General features: G+C 35.9%; 1 long non-coding RNA gene across 1 annotated transcript in view; it reads right to left on the bottom strand.

Annotated features, from left to right (window-relative positions):
* The window catches only part of LOC307188151, a 194491-nt gene extending 188031 nt beyond the window's left edge, over positions 1-6460 (bottom strand). The window contains exons 1-2 of the long non-coding RNA XR_013828814.1: positions 5976-6460; positions 3925-4069 (exon numbers count right to left, since the gene is read on the bottom strand). This is a non-coding gene — a long non-coding RNA (uncharacterized lncRNA). The remainder of the gene's footprint in view (positions 1-3924; positions 4070-5975) is intronic.
* Positions 6461-19370: the final 12910 nt, after the last annotated feature.

The following is a 19370-nucleotide window of genomic DNA, read 5'->3' as shown; positions in this document are numbered from 1 at the left end:
TTTCCTGCTTAGTAATAATGGTGAAATAATTCACCATAGTAGGTATTTTCTTTTAATCAGATTTCCAAATTCATTTGTAAATAATTTTACTTGTATGAAAGACAGGTGTTCAAGATAACAGTGATATTATAATTCCTGATAAATCAACAACCTATTTTCACCCATCACATTTATCACTGCTTCAGAGAGGGCACCATATACTTCCATTTACACTCTGCTAATAGAACACAGTTGAGCCTGTCAAGTAAAGAGGTTTACTGTGGAATTTGAGGACCAGAGCTCATATTCTGCTTATGTCCATCTGTCTCAAAGACACTAGGCAAATTGACCTCTCTAAACTTGAGTTACATCATCTGTAAAATGACTTAATATGAGTATCCACCCATGTGAATATTATCAGGATTAAATGATATAACATATGTAAGTAACTTGGTCTAGTGCATGATTTAAAATGTGTCAAAGTGTAGCTGTCATTAATTGTAGTAATAATGCCTTATTTAATACAGTCAATCAGAATTATATTTTAATTTAGCATTGTCTATGATTGAAGACATATTTTAAAAATCATAATTTTATTTACCCTTCAAATTGTACCCTCATAAAATACACACTCATCCATGCACACAAATGCTTATTTCATCACCTTAGTAAAGTGTGATTTATTTTTTTCTAGTTTCTACGTAAGTTGATACTTCTTTTGAAGAAATTAATTCAACAAATTTGTGAAGCAAATTTCTGAATGTATTAATTCTAGAAACGTCACTGTTAATTAGGTCGTATTGACATTCTCTATTTGTATTCCTTGGAGAGGAGGGAGGTTTCTTCAATGTTTTGTGCTGTCTGCACCCATTTTAGGCAGATGAAAAATAGAAAAGAAAATGTCCCAGGCCAAAGGAACAGTATAACCAGGTGATTTGGGATAAACTAAAACACACAGGAGTCATTTCAAGAAGTTTATTACAACTGGAGCTTAGAATTCATGAGAGAGAAGAATGAGCAGTGGGGCTGGACATAAAGGCCAGGTGTTAGAAGCCAAGTTGAACTATTTTGATATTACAGAAGTCACTGAAAGATTTTAAACTAGAAATTAATATAATTAGATCTTCCTTTTGAGATTTTTCTCTGGTTCAAGAATAGATGAGAGGAGAATACTAGAAGCGAAGAATGAAAATGGTCCAGTTTGGGAGTACAGCATCAGGAATAAGACAGTAATTGATTGGAAGTGAAGGTTGGTCACTCTCAAGTTTCTGCTTTTGGTAATTCATAGTAAAATTTACTGGAATAGGGATCACTTGAAGGGAGAATGGTTTAGGGAAACAAAAATGAGTTCAATTTGGGAGACATTGAACTTAAGATCCCTGTGAGTGTTTATTAAGACAGGCTAATCTATGTTGAAGAAATAAGCAAAGCCTGAAATATCAGTAGCTTAACCCATAAACTTTGTCAACAGCTGTAAACTGTCTGAGATTTTACCCTATTTTCAAACTAACCAGTTAGGATGCCACAGAGACATAGATGGACAAGGTTTTCTGTGTTAGAGACAAAGGACATTAGTACTCATGGCACAGCAGGCCTCAGAAGCTTCAGGCTCACTTGCGTTCTCTTTGCTCTACAAGCCCCATGGGGGCATGGATGGATGCAATGCACACAGTGGGTTCATGTCAAAGCTGAGGAACCCCAATTTAGTAAAGCTCTCATCTTTTAAAGAAGACCACCAACCCCAGCTAACTCTCTCTGCAGAGGCAGATATTATCTTTACTTTTCTGGTCAGTAAATACATCTGCCTTCTGCCCAGAGGGAGATCCAGTTTCCATGGCTGTTTGCTAAACAAACATCCTTGAAATGACAGAACAGAACAAAAGCTTGTCACAAGACTCATAGCAATATCACAGAGAATTTTTCCCCAATAAAAATTTATTTTTCCTTCATACAAAGTGCGGTATTTGTACATCACCTCTTTTGAGTGGTGATTCGTGTATCTAGGCTACTTCCTCCTTGTTGCTATGACATCTTTAAATAAAAGAAACTAAAGAAAGTTTTTTGATGCCCATACCAAAGAAGAATGGAAAATACGGATTGGATGAAAATATGGATGATCTGTTTGTTTTATTCATATTCTTTGTTGTTTCATGATGGGTACTTTTAAGTGGAAGGAAGAAATCATATTTGCCTGCTCATCTTAGAATCAGAGATATCAAAAGAGCACAAAGTAAAAAGTTTAAATTGTGACAATTTCTAGACACAGACCTCTGGGGGAAAGGTGGGGAATTCCCTTATGCCAAAATTCTCCCAAAGTGAAAGGGAATTTATCAAGAGGTGGGAGGCCATGAAGTTTCTGAAACAATGATGTCTAGTGATGTAGAGCTCAAAGTGAGGTTGTGTCAGTTTAATGTCTTTAGACCGAGTCCCTTAGCAACTTATCCCAAATTAGTTGTACAGCAACTGCATAAAGGGAGACTATTTCTTTCCTATCTCAGTTGCAGTAGTAGTGAAGTAGCAATGACTCACTGGCCCTTAGAGCTGAATGAAAGAAGTTTGACCCTGTGTATTGAAGCCACTACTGAGTGAAGCAGACAAACCGGAGTTTCAGATACAGGTTACTAACTGCTGCTAAGAGAGCCTTATGCAACTAGGACCCACTCAATCAAGGGGTTTTTGTGTAGCCTGGATCATGAGTCTAGGATCTGGAGTCAAAGTACTTCAAATTGTTTCCAAGGCTTAATTACCTCACAAGTCTATCTCACAAGGATATAATCATATCCACTTAATTAAGCAGAACGAGCAGAGTTAGAGTCTTCTTTTAATTCCACTTTATTTGTAAGTAGTTAAATTGCTGATGTACACAAGCCTAGAGTAAACAGTTATGGATGAGTTTTTAAATAATTTTGTTTGTAATAAGTTGCCTAAAATAACACAAAAACAATCAAAAAGAATATTCTTAACCCTACAAGTCTCAGTCCATAAACTAATTTACATCCTGTAACTACTTTTTCACCTCTTCTTATACAAAAATGTCACAGCAGTAAAAATGCCATCAATAGGATTAATGCTAAATGACATTTAGATATATAAAAACTGACACTTGAACCCAATTTCATTTCCTTATCATTATTATTTATTTATGTTTGGTATTCTAACCACTACAAAATAATTTGAGGAAGATTTTTAAACTACCCATTAGATAAAATTGAATATCAAAACATAAAATTAGGAATATCTATATGAAAGCAAAAGAAAATATTTATGTGGTATGTTACCTGAGATGAGTTAACTACTTTAATAAAGCACCAGTTTAAGATTTCTCAAAACTGAAATATAAAATACGTAGAATATTCAATATATACTAAAAATATACAGAATATACAGAAATACCTATTCTATATACCCTAATTTTTTTTTTAATGCCAGCTCCTCAAATTCTAGGAATGTCACAACCATTCATTTACACGGGCTCAAAATCTGACATCAACTGTTTTTTATTTATCTTATTTTTACTTTATTTTTTAAAATATTTATTTACTTATTTATTAATTTGGCTGCGCTGGGTCTCAGTTGCAGCACGCGGGATCTTTAGTTGTGTCATGCGAACTCTCAGTTGTGGCATGTGGGATCTAGTTCCCTGACCAGGGATTGAACCTGGGCCCCCTGCACTGGGAGCACAGGGTCTTAGCCACTGGACCACCAGGGAAGTCCCAACATCAACTTTCTTAAATAAAACTTTTATTTTAGAGTAGTTTTAGATTTACAAAAATTATTGCAAAGATAGTACAGAGACTGACTCCTCATATACCTGGCGCCTAGAATCCCAAGTACTATATCTTACATTTATTTCCACTAATGAACCAATATTGATGTATATTTATTGTATTAGTTAGGCTTCTCCAGAGAAAACATAAAGAGATTTAATATAAGGAATAAACTCACGCAATTATGGAGGCTGAGAAGTCCCAAGATCTGTAGTAGGAAAGCTGGAGACTCAGGAAAGCAAATGTGTAGTTCCAGTCCAAGTCTGAAGACTAAGAACCAGGAGAGACAATGGTATAACTTCTAGTCCCAAAGCCAGCAGTCCCTAGAACGAAGACAAATAGATGTTTCAGTCTGAGTCCGAAGGCTTGAAAAGACCAAGATTCCAACTCAAACTATCAGTCAGGAGGGGTCCCCTCTTACTCAGCCTCTTCGTTCTATTCCAGTTTTCAGCTGGAATGAGGCCAATCCAATTCAGGGACAACAAGCTGCTTTACTCAGTCTACAGATTCCAATGTTAATCTCATCCATAAACTACCTCAAAGAAACAATCAGAATAATGTCTGACCAAATGGGCACCCCATGGCCTAGTCAAATAAACACATAAAATTAACCATTATACTTTTTTAACTAAAGTCCATACGTTATTCAGATTTCCTTAGTTTTCGCCTAATGTTCTACGATCCCGGATCCCACTCAGGATACCACATTACATTTAGTTTTCATATCTCCTCTTGACTGTCAGAGTTTCATAGACTTTCCACATTTGGATGACAATTTTGAGGGATATTGGGTCAGGTATTTTGTTGTCTATCTCTTGATTGGAATTTGATGTTTTTCTTATGATTATACTGGGGTGATGGGTTTGGAGAAGGAAAGCCACAGAGCCTTCTTATAGTGCATATTTTATCAACATGACTTATAAAGGTTGATGTTGACCTTGATCACGTGGCTAAGGTAGTGTTTGTCAAATTTCTTCACTGTGAAGTTACTTCCCCTTCCTTCTTTTTATAGATACTATTTGGAAGGAAGTCACTAGGCACTGCCTAGACTTAAAAAGCATCTACATAAATTATTTGGAATTCTCATGCAAGGAAGTTTTTTCTATTCTTCCATTCTTCTCTTTTATTTATTTAATCATTTATTTGAATATGGACTTATATTTATTTCATACTCTAGTTTATAATCAAATACTATTTCATTTATTTTGTTGCTCAGATGTATCCATCTTTGGCCATTGGAAGCTCTTTCAGTCAGCTCCTGTGTCCCTTTGACATACTTCCATCATTGTGCTGTTTTTTTCTGAGCACTTCTTTACATGTTCTCACTAAGGTGCTCTGGCCTCATAGTATATATTTCCTACACCTGTCCTAGAATCCACCATTTCTCAAAAAGCCTGGTTCCTTTTACTGGAGAACAGCATAAGAAACCAGTATTTGAGAGTTGGTGTACTCACCACTAATGTGTTGTTGCTTCTGGGCCCTCTTTGTGGAAAGAACAAGGAAGTACATGTGCAAATAGTAACCCATGTAATATAAACATATCTATAATTATTTCTATATGTAACCAACTGTATCTATTTTACCTTAAGTATGAGTTCATACTGATATCTCCAATTCAAATCCATTACCACACAGATTATTCTAACTTCCTTTTCTTGTTTCTCTGTAAACTCCCACTCCAACACTGAGAAACCTGGCTCCCAGCATCTGTCATCCATGTACTTAATTGTTCAGTTCCAGTACATATGCATAGCAGTATTAGAAATAACCTGTACCCCAGGGAAAATAACTTTGTCAACTAAAGTACAGGGCCTATGCACAGTTGATATGCTTTTAGTTTTACAGACTCCGCTCAATGCCTCTTTTTCTTTGGTTTTGCAGTTTGAATATGATATGCCTATGTCTGCTTTTCTGGTTTGTTTTACCACTGCTGTTTCAGTTGTGTTATTATTTTACGATTCATCATGTTTCCTTTCCACACCATGAGCGTGGCCCATGGTCTGGATTCTGGTCTGAGTGGGCGGACTGTGAGCTTGCTGAGCAAAGCAGGCAGGGCTCGGCCGCTACCCTCTATAGGTAAATTCTGCTGCTTCGAGTGTGTAATGAGTGAGAGGTATATGAAGGAACTGATACAGGGGCTGCAAGAGGACGAGGAGGGGTCGCTATGAGGCACGTAGGGACCACAGAGAAAGGCAGAAATGGGCCCCAGTCTCAGCTGACCATACTTACAAGACAAAGCCCCACCGCGCGGGATCACGAAAGCTGGGGTTCCTCCTCAGACGAGAGGCCACGCGTCCCCCGCAGCAGGGCCATATGGCGTCTGGCTCTCCTGAGTTTTCTCGCCGTCGCGTCTCCGCAGGCGAGCAGCGCGGGGTCCCGCTAGCCCCAGGCTGAAGGCCAGGCCTGAAGGGCATGGACTGGTAGGGGGCCGGTGTGGCGGGTTAGTGCCCACAGGCGCCGCAGAACTCTTGTCTTCCAGGGTGCTTTAGCCCGTCCTGGTGTCTAGGCCGGGTAGGTAGAGACCAGTTCACCGGCTGAGGTCCTGAAAGCCTCACCGCCTCCGCCAAATCCCAAGCCAGTTCCCACACGAACGCGCCGCTTCGCCTGAAACCAGATCTCGCGAGATCTCCCGAGTGCCGACGGCCCTAGCCGGGCCCGTTTCGGAAGAGAGAATTCTGGGAACCCTGATTGTCGAAGTGGTTCCAGCTGCTTACAGCACGGAGGACGTGTGGAATCTGATTCCCAAGACCTTTCCAGGTACTGAGAAAGTATTTTGTCCTGGGCTAATAAAGCTATATGTTGAAAGCTATATGTTTTCTATATGTTGAAAAAATACCTTAAAGGGTATTAAATACCTAGGGCTTAAATACCTATTATAACATATCCATGGGTTATTTTCTTCACAGAAAAGAAAACAAAACTATGTCTTAGTACTAAACTCATTTTTTATACTAAAGGATATTTTTCTTGCTGGAACATATAACTGTTCTTGCTTTTGGCAGTGCGGTGCAAATGCAGGGACACTTTACATATAGTGTGAAAGCAGGTGCTAATGCCATCACAATGGTTCATCAACCGTCTGAAACCCTCAAAGATGTATTGCTCTAGATACTTCATTGAATAAAGTTTATTAAACCTGGTAAACTTGCCTGTCTCCATAGCGCTTGTATAAGATGCTTGAAAATTTATTTGATTGCATTTAAAACTGTATTTGAAGAAAAAAGAAAAACAAGCTAGCAAGAAATGAAAATGAATCAAACTCCTTTGAAGGCAAGTTGGAAATAGAAGCGGCATAATAAGAAAAAAACTTAGGCCAACATTGACCAAAAGTATTAAAAGAACACTTGCAGGTCAGGAAATAAGTTATTTTTTTATTGCGGTGGTTTGAGGAGTTTTTAATGACTACTAACTGAATCAAAGACATAACAATCAGAAAATCAAGCCACCTGCAATAGACAAAGTTCCCATAACCCATGAGTGAAAGATTTATGTACACACGTGCACGCAGGCACATACACACAGAATAGCTTAGAAATTATAACCAATAGAAAGAGAGAAACATCAGATTAGATAATTAATTCTTTGGGGTCCATTTAGAAATATGATCAAATGTGCAAAAAAGAAAAATAAGCAAAATTTATTTGATTGAATTTTATCTTCAACATGAAGCAGTTGTTGGATATTTTCTGCCTTTTTTCTTTACTTTTTTTTTTTTCTGTGACAAATGAGTGAGAATAGCTCTTGAGGGAAATCCATTTCCAAATGCATTTATTAGGGCTTTACTCAAGTGTAAGGAAAGAAGATGAAGTGACAAGTCAATTTTAATATAATATGGGTTTGAAAGGATTTTTTTCCACCTAGAGTAATTATGAGCCAATTTACCAATGCTCAATCTATTACGAGGCCTGGAAAACTCCTGATTACATATTAAAATAAAAGAATACTATTTTTAGGAGCACAACATTTGAAGGCCTAATTCTGAATTGAGGAACTTGATATTCATGCTCAAAGTCAAAATCTGATGTTTATTGAGAGGGAGAAACAGAGAAAAAACACATTTACTCATAACTGTGGTTCAGCAAAAAACTGCTTCAAATTTTCTACTTTCAACAAAAACCATGTTGAATTGCATTTAGAAACTTGTTTAATCCTATCAGCCTTTTCTCTACATATGTAAAATGGGATTATTAATGTTTAGCTGGTACAGTTGAAATGACAAGTAAATAAAGTAAGTGCAGAGCCTTGGCACCTATCTAAAAGTAGGTACTCATTAAACACCATTCCTCTCCTACTCCTTTTGGGAACTTAAAAGAGTTAATGACAAGATTTTTGTCCACTTCAGCCACTCACAAATATGGCCTTAACCCGTTTTCAAACAAAATATCTCTACTATGATTCTCAAGGCTGTAACATTCCTCTGTGAACACAAAATTCTGTCCTTTCTGTTTCTTTTATTGCCATTGAAATTATTCTCTTTCTTGTGTTGTTTTAATCATACTTTGCAAACAATATTAAACATCAATTAGTGTCAGGCACTGGGCAGGCACTGGCAAAAATAAAATTAAAAGAACTCAGTGCCTGAATTAGTTGATCTCACAATTCATTTAAACATAAGCAAATTAAATACCTTAAAAGAGAATATAATATAAAAAGGTGTGCAATTTTATTTTTATCTCCCCACTTTTATACCCACAGATACACCTGGTAATACACACATCAATTTTCTGGAAGCTCAAGTCTTTCACGTCCTTCCTTCCAAAACATCCATTCTTTGGTCTCATTGAAGCATCTTGTTTCCTCACCTCTCTTCATTTTTCTAGTCATGAAATTCATCTCATATAAGTTTATTCCTTACTGCCATTCACTTTGATGATACTCTGACTAGAAAATTCAATCCCCTCATCCTACTGGACAAGTCTTGTAATTCAAGATGGTAATATTTATACAATGTTGTGGATGGATTTAATTTACTTCCCAGGCATTATATGGTCATTTTTAAAAATAAATATTTATTTAACATTTACTATAAATAGAACTTACTACAGATATTGGGGATGTGTAGATAATGCAGATTGTTTTATTAGTTACCTTGTACTTATTTAAGCTGTCAACAATTAAGTTTTTTCAGTTTTAAAGTGGAACTATTAATACTTACATTGCTTGGCTTCCATGAAGATTAAAGCATCTTCATCTTCCATGAAGATGTAAAACACCTGACATATAGTCGGATTTGATATTTATATTATTCCTGTTGTTATTAATACTAATCTAAGTATTTCAATCATGGTGGCAGCACAATTGTCCTGAAATACATTTACTAATGGGAAAGCACAGTAAGGCCAAGCTTACCCTTTGTTTTAAATGTTTACTGTACACCTGCTCATCTTCTTTTCTTAGCTATCAGTAAATCATTACAGATATGACCACATATACTATAATTATCTAACATTTTAACATTATTGTACATTTTTCAGAAGAATAATTTCTAGGAAGAGAATGTAAAGTTGCAGGAATACTAATGGTCTAGAAGTTTGGCATTTCTCCCAGAAGTGCTACAGATAAACACCTGAACACTTTCTCCTTCAGAACCAGTAGGTTTAAATAGAATTCTGTTTAGGTTTTTGAATTGTGACATATGTTAATCCCAATGAGAGTCTCTGCATGAAAAGAACGTTAGCAGAATTTTAACATGGTATTATCAGGATAACTTGCCACTTTGCAGTAAATATGCTATAAATATGCTGACCTTTGGGAATTTAAACCTATAAGAAAGGATTCAACAAACTATAGTTTGATGACCTGAGACCAACCATTATTCATTAAGGGGTGAATAACACCTCACATATTTTCATAATTCATATCAAATATAATATTTATATTATTATACAATAAAATTTATACTAAAATATTTTAATTTATCATAACTTTATTTGCAAGTGGTATCAAATTTAAAAATTTACTGACAAATAAATGTGGTTTAAAATGTATTCAAAATTAAAATTTTGACGACCAGTAAGTAAAGTTTTCTGTATCCCTATCAGGTGTTCACAATTAATTTTGATATTTGTTAAATACATTTTAAATATAATGAAAATTTATCTGTTAAGATTTCTCTATTTAACAGTCATACCAATATTTTAATGTACAGAACCAGAATCAACAAGAAAGTCTAAAAATCTGTCCCTGTCTCAATGGGTAGCATAGAGGTGGCTTAGGCTCAGTGCTTCAGTCCTCAAATTATGGTTCTCCTTTCATAGAAAAGGGGGAGAAAAAGAAGTAGGGAGAGATAAGCAAGAAGGAAGAAAGGGAGTGAGAGAGAAAGTGGAGGAAGGAGAAAAGGAAGACAATAGTTGAGAGAAAACCTGGTCAGCTACTTAGAACGCATTCCCTTTGCCTAGCCACAGTGTTCAATAGGGAAACAGACAAAATTTCAAACATTGGTCTATTAAAAACTAAAGATGACCTGTCATATTCAAGACACTGTGTATGGTGTTACGGCTATTTTTTTCCTTCCTTAATAGGAAAGCTCCTGATTTAAGTTGTCATGGAGGAGAACTGGCTACTGAGTGTGTGTATGGTACCTCCTCCCTCTCTCAGGTACGTCAGATGTCAGATACTTCATAGGTATAGTCCCAGCCAGACCAATGGTGTTAATTTAAATGATATCCTGAGACCCCTTCAATATCACTATTATAACTCCTCTAAAAATATAAAATAGCAAAAAATACTTTTTATAACTTGGTGGTTTTCATATCATCAGGGCTGTGAGAGATTAACATACAGAGGAGAGAAACAAGGATGTATGTGTTAATTCAAATAACTTTAAGTTTTAAATAGTTCCTCTTTGTTAAGTAGATTACCCTTCACAGCATGTGAAGACAGGCATCACTGGTGTTACCAATATGGGTAGTAGATAACTCATTCTTGAGCTTTTGATACTGCTCAATTAAAATATCTTTTGAATTAGATATCTGAGGAAGGAAGATTATCATGAGTTGGAAATAGAAGAAGACACTATTCCAAAATGTAACATTTAACCTTACAACAGCCCTAGGAATTAACTATGCATATTGTTTCACTTAAAAATAAGGAAACTGAAGCAGAAAACATTTAGAGAGTAACTTCATTCTAATGATTATGGAGACACCATGGATAAAAAATTCTTTTGAAAAACATAACCAGATGAAGGAAAATATCTTAAGTTTGATTGTATATTATGATGATGATGACTTACAGATTCTTGCTCTGATATTTTTATGAGGAGAAATAGACCCTCCAGATTATTCAGCTTTTATCTATAAAGAAATAGCCCTTGTGGTAAATACAGTACAGATAAAATGTATCTATAAGGGCAATTGAACTTGTTTACTGAAAATATTTTTTAACAAAATTAAATTTATTCACCTAAGTCATAAAATGAATTCACTGACTTGAGTTGTAGAGAACAAAAGTTTTCTCTAAACTGGAGCCACGATACAAGGTAAAGTATATATACCTACCCATATGTACATAGATATATTCATGGAATATATCCACACAACTGTTTACATATATGTTCCAAATACCCCACTCTACCCCAAATACCTCATTCAAAGCACCACTCTTTATTTTAGTTTCTAAGTAGTAAATTACTTGAGCCAAATCCTATCCTGCTCATTTAGACAGGGATGAATATACTCCTGGTAAAAATTGCCCTACTCTAACCTGTGCACCAACCTGACTGGGGCATCCAGAGATTTGTGTGTGTTCCCAGAAAAATGAATCCTCCCTTTGCCTCAAGCTGGACCCTTGCAGACTGAAGAAATGAACACCAGGAAGGCCATTGTTGTATACTGTGCCACCCCAAACTCCCTGTCCAACCACTCCAAAGTACTTATGAGAAATTTTGATGCAGAATGTACTAGATGAAAGAAAAGAATATGAGTAGCAAAATCACAGAAGGGAAAATAAAGCATGTTAATTGTTCATACATGAGCAACATGTTTCTTAACATTTATTTTAATTTTCTTCACTGATTATTCTCCTTAACCTTTGTAATTTAGTTTCCTTTTTCAGTATGCTACCGAAAATGTTGTACTGAAGGTCACTGAAGACCTTTTGAATTCTAAATCTAACCTTTCGCTAGGTCTCTTGAACTTTCTGAAGTTTTTAACCTTATGACTGTACCTCCGTAACTTTTCCTCTCTGGACATTTGTTGCATAGGATTATCCTACTCCTAATGAATTGTCCTTTTTTTTCTCTATTCTTTCACTCAGGAATCTGATTGATTCCTGAATTTTACCAACCTCTGTCTATACTAATTTATTCCATACCGTTACCTCCAGACCTAAATTCTCTCCAAAAGGTCAGTCACAAATTGCGAATTCCAATTGGCTTCTAGTGTCAATATGTAAATGTGCTAGCATCATTTCACTCTTAATAAATGAAAAAAAGAAGACAAAAGTAATTCTGTGCCTAGTTTGAGTGTGTGTGTGTGTGTGTGTGTGTGTGTGTGTGTAGTATAAAAAGCTGCTGAATTTAGGTTAAGGGTATATTGAAGTTCCTTGTACTATTCTTACAATTTGTCTGTGAGTTTGAAATTATATCAGTTTAAAACATTACCAGAACAAAAAAATATCAGTTGAATCTGTACTTCTTTCTCTCACACATCTGTAAAAAATTTTCCATATTGCTCATAATCTGGATTTGAGAGTATACTCATTATGAGCCAAGAGTCGAACATTAGGTTGTTTGTTTCAAATCCTGGTTGTTCCGTTTACAACTAATATGACCTTTGCTTATGTACTAAACCTCTCTAAATTGTATCCTTTCTGTAAAATAAGGGCAATACTGGTATTTATTTTATAGGATTATTGTGAATATTAAGAGAGGTAACCCACATAAAGTGATTAGCTTATCATAAGAACATAAGCATCAGTTTATACAGTTATTAATATTGTTATTTTCCCCTGTACCTTCTAATCAGCTCATACATTTAGGAATCCTACCTCTGCAATACCATTATTCCTTTCCTCAATCTATTCACATTATATGGTATTTACTCGTGAGCATTATTACAAAGATTTTTATTACTCCCTGCCTCCAAACCATGTTATTTATAGCTGCTGGATTAACAGGCCTACACTACAGTTCAAATTGTGTATTTTTGGGACTTCCCTGGTGGCTCAGTGGTTAAGAATCCGCCTGCCAATGCAGGGGACATGGTTTCGAGCCCTGGTCCAGGACGATCCCACATGCCTCAGAGCAACTAATCCCATGAGCCACAACTACTGAGCCTGCGTGCCACAACTACTGAAGCCCGTGCACCTAGACCCCGTGCTCCTCAACAAGAGAAGCCACCTCAATGAGAAGCCCGTGCGCCTCGATGAAGAGTAGCCCCGGCTTGCCGCAACTACAGAAAGCTCGTGCATAGCAACGAAGACCCAACGCAGCCAAAAATAAATAAATAAACAAATAAAATTTAAAAATTGTGTATTTTCCTTTGCTGATGAGCCTTTATTATTTCCCCATTGCCTCCCAAATAATTCAAGGGCCTCAGCTTGACACTTGAAAGCCTTCCAAAATATGGCCTCAATATACTTTATACTATTATTATCTCCTCTTATTCTCTACAACTATCTATTACTACAGTCAGAACACCTGATACTCTACATATATGTCTCTCACTTGCCTGCTTCTGCCCCATTCTCATGCTGTGCTGAATCCCTCTTTTGTCTTGACTCCTCTCCCTACTTAGAAGTTTCTTGTGTTCAAATCCTTCCCACTTGTATTAAGTAAGGTGACAGTAAGGCAACTGTTGTACAAGATAAACTCCCAAATTTCAGTACTTTAATAGACAATAATTTACTTCTTGTTCTTGGAAATCCCCAATAGGTACCTCTGCTTGGAAGACAGCTTTCTTATAGAGGGTAATTCAGGGACCCAGTCTCCTTCAATCATGTGGCTCAGACATTTTCAGTTCATTACTTCCAAGGTTACTATGCTCATCTGTGTCAGGTCAGTGGAGAGAAAAGGAATGTGAATGGTTTTATGGGCCAGACCTGGTGCATATCATTTTTGCTCCCATTCCATTTTCAGCAACTTAGTCACATGGTTACACTTGACTTCAATGGAGTCTGGCAGTGTAACCTGGCTGTGTGCCCAGAAAGAAGAAGAAACAGGTCTTGGTAAATACTCTCTGCCACACTACATTCTGTGTACATTTCAAATATTCTCTTTTCTATGAAGCTCCTCCTGTACCTTCTAGGAAGATGTCATGTACAATACATAATACATACAAGTGAGCACAGCAACAAATTTACATTTCTAAATTTGAGTTTGGTTATTACAAGATGTTATTAGTAAAAAAATTTGTATTAAAATTGTTATTAAAGTAGATTGTAAAACAAGATCATGTATCCTCTTTACAGAATCCGTATAGAATAGAACATGTATCCGTCTGTATAGAATAAAATACGTATTCATACCAGATGGCAAATAGATGAGTTAATTAATCTCTTAAGGTCCCTTTTGACCTTCTACTTCTAATGATTTAGGGACTTCCCTGGCAGTCCAGTGGTTAAGACTCCGCGCTCCCAATGCAGGGGGCACAGGTTCAATCCCTGGTCAGGGAACTGGGAAATAAGATCCTGCATGCCACAGGCACAGCCAAAAATAAATAAATGCTTTTGAAAAGGTATTAACAAGTATCATTTTGTTTTCTATTGTGACAACGTACACAACTTGTATCAGGTTTTTAAGCTTTCCAAATGGCAAAGCAAATGGCATTTCCATAGAGTAGATGTTTCTAACCAATGTTCACACTATTTCACTGAATTAAAGGGAACTAAATAAAACTGAAGAGCATAGTCTCCCTATCTTATTACGGAGAAGTAAACCTTAATGCAATTTAATAATCCAAATTGTATTGCACAGATTTTGAAATTATGCTATGAAAGCCACTGTATTGCAAACTGAATCAGAAAATGTAGAATGTAATGGGCCTTACCAGACAATACTGTGCTTGGTGTTTTCACTAGCTCCACAGATAGCTTTCTCCAGATGTTGCCAGGCAACAACAGCTCATATGAAGAGATTTCTTGTTCATAAAATACACCTTGTTGGTAATACAATGAAACTCAAGATTTTTACCTCCTATACAGGTGGAATTACAAGTAAAATAACTTTAGTTACAATCTCAAGTTAAATCTCAAAGGAAAGAATCAATGTATAATTTTTTACTAAAATTATGATGGTGACCTTAGTAGAGAGATCTGTAATCAAAATGATTAACCAATCACATTAACCATATGTATGCTGTCTGTATCAAGGAACAAAATGGGAGATTTCAGGAAGAAATTTTCAAATTATATAAATAATACTTTATATAAATAGGAAATTAATCAGAGACAAATTGATGTAGTGGCCCTTGTGAAGAATTATCAAACTTACAGTTAAAATTTTAGTCGTTCATACTAAAGAATGCATGATGCAACAGAATTTTGCATTTGGACAGAAGGCAGTCACATGAACATTGGAGTAGTATACAGATAAATGAAATACAACATGAAATATAGAAAAAGAGATTTATGACTTCTCCATATTTCGGACAGAGGTATGCATGAATATGTAACCAATATATTTGGAGAATATTCTTCAAAATATCATATAATGGAATGAGCATTTAAAAAAAAGATCTCTAGCAATAATTAAAATATAAACATTTCCTATTCTACCCCTCTCTCTCTTTGTGTGTATATATGTGTGTGTGTTTTGTTTGCACAAAAATTTGTTCATAAAAAAAAACTTTGAATAGTTCATTTTGTGTATTTCTGATACATAGAAAAATGTCACATATCCTTGTCAGATAAAGAACTGCAGAAGAAAATAGGTCAACTGAGAAAAGAAAATATGGACATTTTTCAGTGTGAGTCAGGAAAATGCAAGTATGATATGTTGAATACAGAAAAACTTTAAAAAATATTTACCATGGCATGTGTATTTATATTTTTTAAATTCCTGATATGTTTAAGCACTTTACACGTAGTATAATTTAGATGCCAGTTCATTCATATCTTGCCTTCCATTTTTCATATGCATGTAATTTCAAATGTGACTATCCTCACCCATGTCCACTCATAAACTTATTCCTCTCAATTACAATCAGTTCCTGTTATCTAGCTTGACAGGGAACTGTTGTGTTCTCATTATACAAATTTTTTCTGATTCTAATCTAAAACACATATGGATTACTAATTTTCAAAGTACAGTAGTATAGAAATTATTTTAGCATTAAAATGATACTAAGTAAAATTACTACTTTTCTTATTTATAGAGTTTTACAGTTTTTATTAATTTAATCATCATTTATTAAAAGCTTAGAATGTGCATGGCAATAATTTAGAGTGTTTAAAGTTACTGTCTTTTTCCTCAAGAAGCATAAATTTTGGTTTTATATTATATAATTCAAAATAGAGTAAAAATTGCAAAGAGAAAAAGTATACGTGTCCATTGTAGAAAAAGATCTATTCTCCAAGGAGATTTATCACAATAACATTCTTTACATTATGGCAAAATCAAACCATGTTATTGGTCTTTGATGTTCTGAAGACTCCATAATACTTTAGAGTATTCTTTGTGTTCTAGAATTTCTAAGATTTTTCCCCATCTATTCACAAATGTCTGAAAACAATGAGTAGGTAGAAAATTTTCATGTTACTGAGGCACATGTTTTAATTTTCCAAATTTTGAAATAGGGGTGTAACTCTAGTGGTGAGCCTAACTGCAAAACTAACCCCTCAGCATTTATATCTCTATGCTACATGGCTACATGGCTGTTATAGTTTAATACTCGAATCCATGTAATCCACAGTGTCATGTAGTGAAGTATCTATTATCATCTTCATTTTGTAGCTGAATGAAGTCAGGAAACATACTGTGAAAATTGTGGGATGAATCATTTGTGAATATTATGTATATTTGTGACTTCCACTTCCAGAGTGAAAGGGTAGCTGGTATCTGACTAACTGCTGAGAACAGCTGAAAAGCTGGACAAAGTACAGAAAGAGACATAGAGAGAGACAGAGAGACAAAGAGAGAAAGACAGAGAAAAAGACAGGGAGGACTTGAGGAGCCAATATCCTGGAGAGACTATGTATGCATTTTCTATTGTTGCTGTAACAAATTCCCACAAATGTATCAATAGTAGCTTAAAACAACTACAAATGTACTATGTTACAGTTCTGGAGATACAAAGCCTAGAATGAGTTTTAGGAAGCTAAAATCAAGGTTTTGGCAGAGCTGTATTTGTTCTGGATGCTTTTTACATATGTGCACATGTAAGGAAAATTGAATTAACATTTACCTAAATGCCAAGTATTCTACCAGTGAAGCAGTATGAAGGAAAGAAAAAAAACTAAGAAAAGATTATTTGTCTCTAGCTCCATCCTTCAAGAGACACATTTTATGGAGAAAATGTGCACTGTGAAGCATTGCTTATGGTGACCTGGATTTTGTTTAGTGGGAAGGAAAAAAAAATACCAACTCCTAGGCTAAGACTGACATGGGAAATTAATTTTGCCTTACCACAACCCTATAAATTATTGTCATTTTAATTTCATCAATAAGAAATACGAGAATCCAAAATTTTAAATAAATTTCCTATTAACAACACAATTCAACTCTTTCAGACTCCAAAGGATGCATATTCAGTAATGTTTAAATAATACATAATCTTATGTCCATATTGGAGGCAAAGGAAAAGAAATTCTTTTACCTCAATAAAAGAAAAATACTACCAGGGGGAGGCTTCAAGGCTATTTATGACCTACCCTTAAAAGTCTCATAAAGTTATTTCTGGAGTATTCTATTGGTGAAGCTAGTCCGTAACACCAGTGCAGCTTCAAAAGCATGGTAGGAATAGAGTTCATCTCTTGATGGGGGAATTAAAAGTAAGAAATGGACATATTGATGACATTCATCATGAAGATGGGCTATCACAACTTCTGGTTGACTGTGGTCAATGGGAAGTTGACACCAGAGACATGAAGAAAGAGAAAATATTCTAGCATTTATTCACTTGTTCATCCCCTGTTTGATCATGGATTGCCAGTACCTTCCTTCTTCAGCCTTCTTTTACCAATAGGCATAACCTCTACTCCAACTACAAGCCTTTTGGGTTCTTTTACTCTCTCTGTATTCTTGACCCTTCAGTCCTAGGCGGTACTCAAAGATTTCAACTATTGGGCTTCCCTGGTGGTGCAGTGGTTGAGAGTCCGCCTACCGATGCCAGGGATACGGGTTCGTGCCACGATCCGGGAATATCCCACATGCCGCGGAGCGGCTGGTCCCGTGAGCCATGGCCGCTGAGCCTGCGCGTCCGGAGCCTGTGCTCCACAACGGGAGAGGCCACTATAGTGAGAGGCCCGCGTACCACAGGAAAAAAAAAAAAATGCGGAAAGGAAAAGTCATTCTAACAAGGCCAATGGTGACTACTAATTCATTTAAAATATTATATGAATATTAAACACCTAAAAGAATTATGGAGGACAGAATGCAAATATCAAAAAAGCCTAGATATATATAAATAATAACCTAACTAGCAAGCAAATAATTGAGGATAAGGTCATAGGAGTAAAGGAGCTGACTTTAAGACACTCAGATTTCATAGCAGAGAGTAATTTGATTCTCCCTCAAAATATTTACTCTATTTCAATGTTATCTATATGTGTTCCATTCATATTTTCATCTTTCTCTCCATCCATGCATTCTACAACAGATACATCTTATATGTGCATATAAAGATTTCTGTACACATGCTTACCCAGTATTAATGACGTTCATGAATGGCAGGATTTGTATTGTTTTTTTATATGCTTTTCTGGCTTGCTTCAAAACTTCATTATGTGAATGTATGAATTTTTAAAAACAAAGAGAGATTGTTTTAAAAATAAAGACTGAAGGCAAAGATATTAAAAAATATTGATAATGACTAAGTCTATCTAGTGGAGATGGATGATTATTTTCTTCTTTCCTTTTTCCTGAATTTATGTTTCTCTCTGAATAAAAATAATAAAATATTATAAAATGAAAACTGAACAGAATCACTGAACTGAGTAATGCGTTCTCCTTTCTTTCAAAACTCTGCTTTTTGCAAATCTCAGGTATGTATATTAAAATCCCTTGTCAGGGGCTTCCCTGGTGGTGCAGTGGTTGAGAGTCCGCCTGCCGATGCAGGGGACACGGGTTGGTGCTGCGGTCTGGGAAGATCCCACATGCCGCGGAGCGGCTGGTCCCGTGAGCCATGGCCGCTGAGCCTGCGCGTCCGGAGCCTGTGCTCCACAACGGGAGAGGCCACAACAGTGAGAGACCCGCGTACCGCAAAAACAAAAAATAATAATAATAAAAAAAAATCCCTTGTCAGTGTCCCATGTATGAGCTATACATTTTAACAAGAATTAGAAAATTACTTTATTCCATGGCAATGAGTCTGTCTAGGGAGGCGGTCATTTGGGAGCTGGCATATCTTTTCATAATCCTTAAATTAGACCTCACTGGTGACTATCTAGACATAAAGATGAGTTTTACCTCTCAAGTCCTCTATACAGTATCATTCTTTTTAATATAAAGGAGAACAATCTCCTATT

This window comes from Stenella coeruleoalba (genome assembly GCF_951394435.1).
Source record: "Stenella coeruleoalba genome assembly, chromosome: 6".
In the NCBI taxonomy this organism is placed as follows: domain Eukaryota; kingdom Metazoa; phylum Chordata; class Mammalia; order Artiodactyla; family Delphinidae; genus Stenella; species Stenella coeruleoalba.
The sequence above is the reverse complement of the archived record's forward strand: the minus strand, read 5'-3'. Positions and strand labels throughout refer to the sequence as shown.